Source organism: Mobula hypostoma, chromosome 2, assembly GCF_963921235.1.
Source record: "Mobula hypostoma chromosome 2, sMobHyp1.1, whole genome shotgun sequence".
In the NCBI taxonomy this organism is placed as follows: Eukaryota; Metazoa; Chordata; class Chondrichthyes; order Myliobatiformes; family Myliobatidae; genus Mobula; species Mobula hypostoma.
This window is the reverse complement of record NC_086098.1, coordinates 146,838,311-146,844,655: the sequence shown is the minus strand read 5'-3', so window position 1 is coordinate 146,844,655 and position 6,345 is coordinate 146,838,311. Positions and strand designations below refer to the sequence as shown.

The window sequence follows — 6,345 nt, the reverse complement described above, 5'->3', positions numbered from 1 at the left end:
AGGATCACGACGACAGTGAGCTGTCTACTATTCACCTGTGCTGAATTCTACATGCATTTTGAATAATATTTTATTAACTTACAGTATTTATGTTCATAGTTTGTTTTAAGTGCTGTGTGTAATATATGTTTTGTGGGTATACCATGATTTGGTGGAACTTGTTTCATTTGGTTGTATATACGTACAGTCAGATGACAATAAATTTGAACAGAAATCTTCAGCCAGATTCTCAAGATTCTTGTTTACAATGGCTGCTCCTCTGTTCAGGATTCAACCATACGTGAACTATCATTCAGTAAGTTTAATTATCATTCAGCCAAATGAAGCTTAATTCCTCCGGGGCCAATAGACAATAGGTGCAGGAGTAGGCTATTCAGCCCTTCGAGCCAGCACTGCCATTCACTGTGATCATGGCTGATCATCCACAATCAGTACCCCGCTCTCCCCATATCCCTTGACCTCCGCTATCTTTAAGAGCTCTAGCTCACTCTTTCTTGAAAGAATCCAGAGAATTGGCCTCCACTGCCTTCTGAGGCAGAGCATTCCACAGAACCCCAACTCTCTGTGTGAAAAAGTTTTTCCTCAAATCTGTTCTAAATGGTCTACCCCTTATTCTTAAACTGTGGTTCTGGACTCCCCCAACATCGGGAACATGTTTCCTGCCTCTAGCGTGTCCAATCCCTTAATAATCTTAGATGTTTCAATCAGATCCCCTCTCATCCTTCTAAATTCCAGTGTGTACAAGTCCAGTCGCTCCAATCTTTCAACATATGATAGTCCCACCATCCCGGGAATTAACCTCATGAACTTACGCTGCACTCCCTCAGTAGCTAGAATGTCCTTCCTCAAATTTGGAGACCAAAACTGTGCACAATACTCCAGGTGTGGTCTCACTAGGGCCCTGTACAACTGCAGAAGGACCTCTTTGCTCCTATACTCAACTCCCCCTGTTATGAAGGCCAACATACCATTAGCTTACCTGCATGTTTACTTTCAGTGACTGATGAATAAGGACACCTAGATCTCGTTGTACTTCCCCTTTTCCTAATTTGACACTATTCAGATAGTAATCTGCCTTCCTGTTCTTGCCACCAAAGTGGATAACCTCACATTTATCCACATTAAACTGCATCTGCCATGCATCTGCCCACTTACCCAGCCTGTCCAAGTCACCCTGCATTCTCATAACATCCTCTTCACATTTCACACTGCCACCCAGCTTTGTGTCATCTGCAAATTTACTAATGTTACTTTTAATCCCTTCATCTAAATCATTAATGTATATTGTAAATAGCTGTGGTTCCAGCACCGAGCCTTGCGATACCCCACTAGTCACTGCCTGCCGTTCTGAAAAGGACCCGTTAATCCCTACTCTTTGTTTCCTGTCTGCCAACCAATTTCCTATCCATGTCAGTACCCTACCCCCAATACCATTTGCTCTAATTTTGCCCACTAACCTCCTATGTGGGACCTTATCAAAGGCTTTCTGAAAAGTCCAGGTACTCTACATCCACTGGCTTTCCCATGTCCATTTTCATAGTCACATTCTCAAAAAATTCCAGAAGATTAGTCAAGCATGATTTCCCCTTCGTAAATCCATGCTGAATCGGACCTATCCTGCTACTGCTATCCAAATATGCCGCTATTTCATCTTGTATAATTGATTCCAGCATCTTCCCCACCACTGATGTCAGACTAACTGGTCTATAATTGCCTGTTTTCTCTCTCCCTCCTTTCTTAAAAAGTGGGATAACATTAGCTACTCTCCAATCCATAGGAACTGATAGTGAATCTATAGATCATTGGAAAATGATTACTAATGCGTCCACGATTTCTAGAGCCACCTCCATAAGTACCCTGGGATGCAGACCATCTGGCCCTGGGGATTTATCAACCTTCAGTCCCATCAGTTTACCCAACACCATTTTGTGCCTGATGCGAATTTCCTTCAGTTCCTCCGTTACCATAGGTCCTCCGGCCACTATTAGTATTATTTTGCCAAGGTGCAAAATACAATCCCAACAGCACATAGCACATTGCACATAGCGCAAATAGCACATATCATAACAATTTCAGAAAAATATAAAGTCACAAAAATAGCTGAAATCCCTGATTTAAGCTGGTACAGCTTGCTCTTCCATTGAGCAAACACTAGGGGCAGCACTGAGTGAAAACTGGAGGGTAGCACTGATGGGAGGAGCCAGCCTCAAACCCAGTATGAGAGCCAGAGGCACACAGCCGGCTCTAATATCTCCTTCACAGGTGACGCCGAGGCATGTGGGCCTTATCCACAACTGGAGCAAACACAGCTTTCCTGCTGTCGATCTTGCTAATGAACTAGAATTAATGAGTGTTACAAATAAGGGGAAATCCATGGACAGGGTGAGGGTGGTTAGACACTTCCCCCATTAGGGCAAACTGTTAGTGGTTTTGCTCAAAGTGGCTGGAACTGATGTTATGCATAAGGCTTTTCTGCAGAAAAAAATCTGTTTCATTGGGGTAAGTTGCTATAGTTTCTGCTGTTACCTTGAATTCCCTGTGAATGTTTGTTTTCTGATGTCGGTCCCAAGGCTTGAGGCCATTACTGGAATCCACTGTTCACAATGAGGAGCTTTCCAGTGTCTTGGCTCAGGCAGTGTTTAGTCTAAGTCAAAGTAAATTTATTATCATAAATTACATATATAAGTCACCATACCCTCCCTTGTGATTTACTTTCTTGCAGGCAGTTACAGGAAAATAAAGAAATACAATAGATTTATGAACAATGATACATAAACAATGACAAACAACTAATGTGCAAAAAGATTCAAGATTTAAGATTGTTTAATGTCATTTCCAGTACACAAGTGTAAAGGAGATCGAAATATAATTGTTACTCTGAACCCTATGCAGCAGAAAAATACAAAAAAGTTAAAGAATACAGTAATAAACAAAACATGATGAAGATAAATACATAAGCTAGCTTATATACATAGATTGTATGTCCATAAAGGGACACTAGGCACAGGAGTGTCTGCACATAAAGGACAGGAAATGATCAAGTAGTGGTAGTCGGGGGTGTGGAAGGGTGGGTTAGTGGGTGGAGGTGTTGATCAGCCTTACTGTTTGGAGTAAGTAACTGCCTTTGAGTCTAGTGGTCCTAGTGTGGATGCTACGTAGCCTCCTCCCTGATGGGAGTGGGATAAACAGTCCATGAGCAGGGTGGGTGGGATCCTTCATGATGTTACTGGCCCTTTTCTGGCACCTTTCTGTATATACAGTATTGTCTTGATGGCAGGTAGGCTGGTGCTGGTGTTGCATTAGGACAAAAAGAGGACAAACTGTGCAGATAAAATAACTAAATAATACTGAGAACACGAGTTGTAGGGGCCTTGACAGTGAGTCTGGAGGTTGTAGAATCAGTTCAGTGTTGTGGTGAATGAAGTTATTCACTCTAGTTCAGGATCTTGAAGGTTAGAGGGCAATAACTGTTCCTGAACCTGGTGGTGTGGGTCCTGAGGCTCCTGATGGCAGTAGTGAGAAGAGAGCATGACCTGGATGGTGGGGGTCCTTGATGATGGATGCTGCTCTCCTGTGACAGCCCTCCTGTAGATGTGCTCAGTGGTGGGAAGGGTTTTGGACTAGACTGTATCCATCACTTTCTGTAGACATATAATATAATGATATGTGAAATACTGTATAATATACATATATTCCACTTGCTTTCTAAAGCACCTGATGCAAATACAAAAAGAGAAAAAAAAGTAAAATGATAAATTATTAAGAAATTGATGTAGGTGGTGATTATCAGGAAGAGAATCCTGGACCACAGCAGCTGAAGGCGTGGTGCGAATAGTTAGTCTGGTGAGCACCAGTAAGATTTTAACTGGGTAAAGAGTTTAACTGTGAAGTTTTAACTACATACTGATTCATTACTTAAACAGGAATATGCTTTTCTCTTGCATCAACAATTCACAGGAAGAGCAATGGTGAGTCACGTTAGAGCAAATGGTCAAAAGCTCGGCTGAAGAGATTGGTTTGCGGGAGTGGCAAAAGAGAGGTCGTGAGGTACGTTTCATGAGAAATATGTTTCAAAACATACTTCAAATTTTAAAGTAAGTTTATTATCAAAGTACATTTATGTCACCATATACAATCCTGAGACTTATTTTCTTACAGGCATTCACAGTAAATACAAAGAAACGGAATAGAATCAAAGAAGGACTGCACACACAAGATGGACAAACTCCAGTGTGCAAAAGACAACAAACTGTGCAAATAAAAGAAGAGAAAAAAGGATAATAATAAATTATAAGCAATTTATGAAGATGATGATTATCAGGGAGGGAATTCTTGACCACAGGAGCTGAAGACATGGTATGAATAGTTAGTTTGGAAATAGGCTAGAGGTCAGATTCAGAACGGAATGATTTCTTATATATTTATAGGACTCAATTAGACAATTATAGAGAGGAAGGAAGGGAATTGAAAACAAGAATCAAAAACTGCATATCAGCAGGTCACTTAATTAGGTGATTGTTTAGTTCAGTAAGACGAGGTTTGATGGGTAAATGGGATGGTGTTTGCTGGGACAGTGGTAACAGCATTGAGTATGGATGACTCTGAAATAAACACGAATGTTCAGATGAGCAAATATAGAACGACGTTGACGTAAGATATTGCAGGGGATTCCAAAACACTGGGTCACGCATTTTAGATACAAAGATACCAGCTGAGTCACCTTTGCTAACGGGACAAGGAATTCATCAGACTAGCACTATTGGTCTATTAGTGCGATTACAGCACCAGTGACCCAAGTTCAATTCTGCCTCTGTCTGTAAGAAATGTGTACTAACTCCCTGTGAGTGCTTGAGTTTTCTCCAGGTGCTCCGGTTCCCTCTCACATTCCAAAGATGTAGCAGTTACTAGGTTAATTCCAAAGATGTAGCAGTTAGTAGGTTAATTCCAAAGATGTAGCGGTTGGCCCCATAGGTGGAACTGGGCAGCGGGGATCATTGGGCCTGAAAGGGCCGGCTGCTGTGCTGTATCTCGAAGTAAAATAAATAATCACCATCATTAAAGGGACAATCACTCTAGAGTAATAGTTGTTGACGCCTAGTATAACACGAGCCACAATCCCCATCTCCTGGAGTCATTGTGGGGAGCATTTCATCCACCTTACTGGAGAGACATGTTTCTCCTTTCTTGGTTTTGAACAATGACATCACAAAACCATAGGAATTAGGCTATTTGGCCCCCCTAGAGGGCTCCACCATTCCATCATGGATAATTTCTTTTCCTTCTCAACCCGTTCTCCTGTCTTCTCTCCATAACCTTTGACGCCCTCCCTAATTAAGAAACTATCAATCTCCGCTTTACTATATCCAATGACTTGACCTCCACAGTTGTCTGTGGTAATGAATTCCACAGGTTCACCACCCTCTGGCTAAAGAACTTCCTCCTCATCACTGTTCTAAAGGGACATCTCTCTAATTGTGAGGCTGTGCCCTCTGGACCTAGACTCTCCCGCTATAGGAAACATCCTTTCCATCCATTCCGAACAATCCAACTAATGTCCCCTTGTCCCACGCGAGGTTCATTCTCAACAATCCTCTGTCCATTCTCCAGCTCGTGGACCCAATCCGATACCGCCCATTCACAGCACACACACACTCTCTTCTCTCCAGCAGCACACGCACCCGTCTCTTCTCACTGTTTTGTCTTGATGTGTGGACCAGCTTGTCTGGTCCCACTGACACAGAAAAAGTAGGATGTACTCAGAAGGTCAGAATCAGAATCACGTTTAATATCACTTGCACATGTCATGAAATTTGTTGTTTTGCGGCAGCAGAATATTGCAATACATAATAATAATAAATAATACATTACAATAAGAAATATATATAAATACATAATTAGGTAATGCAAAAAGAAAGCAAAGGGAAAAATAATACCTAATTCTATGGTACATTGTCCATTCAGAAATCTGATGGTGGAGAGGAAGAAGCTGTTCCCCTAAAGACACATTGAGTGTGGGTCTTCTGGCTCCTGTACCTCATCCTTGATGGTAGCAATGAGAAGGGGGCTTGTCCTGGGTGATGGGGGTCCTCAGTGGCGGATGCCGTCTTCTTGAGGCATCACCTTTTGAAGCTGGGGAGGCTGGTGCCCATGATGGAGCTCGTCGAGTCTGCAACTTTCTGCAGTTTTTCCTGATCCTGTGCAATGCCCCCCGCCATACCAGACGGTGATGCAGCCAGTTAGAATGCTCTCCACGGTACACTTGCAGAAATTTGCTGGAATCACACCAGATCTCCTCAAACTCCTGTTGAAATATAGCTGCTGTTGTGCCTTCTTTGTAACCTCACC

At 42.3% G+C, this 6,345-nt stretch overlaps 1 long non-coding RNA gene across 1 annotated transcript in view; it reads left to right on the top strand.

The window, feature by feature from the left end:
• Nucleotides 1-2,243: 2,243 nt before the first annotated feature.
• LOC134359674 (uncharacterized) overlaps nt 2,244-6,345 on the top strand; it is a 4,848-nt gene continuing 746 nt past the window's right edge. The window contains exons 1-3 of the long non-coding RNA XR_010021169.1: nt 2,244-2,499; nt 3,958-4,047; nt 4,159-6,345. The exon at nt 4,159-6,345 is cut by the window's right edge and continues 746 nt beyond it. This is a non-coding gene — a long non-coding RNA (uncharacterized LOC134359674). The remainder of the gene's footprint in view (nt 2,500-3,957; nt 4,048-4,158) is intronic.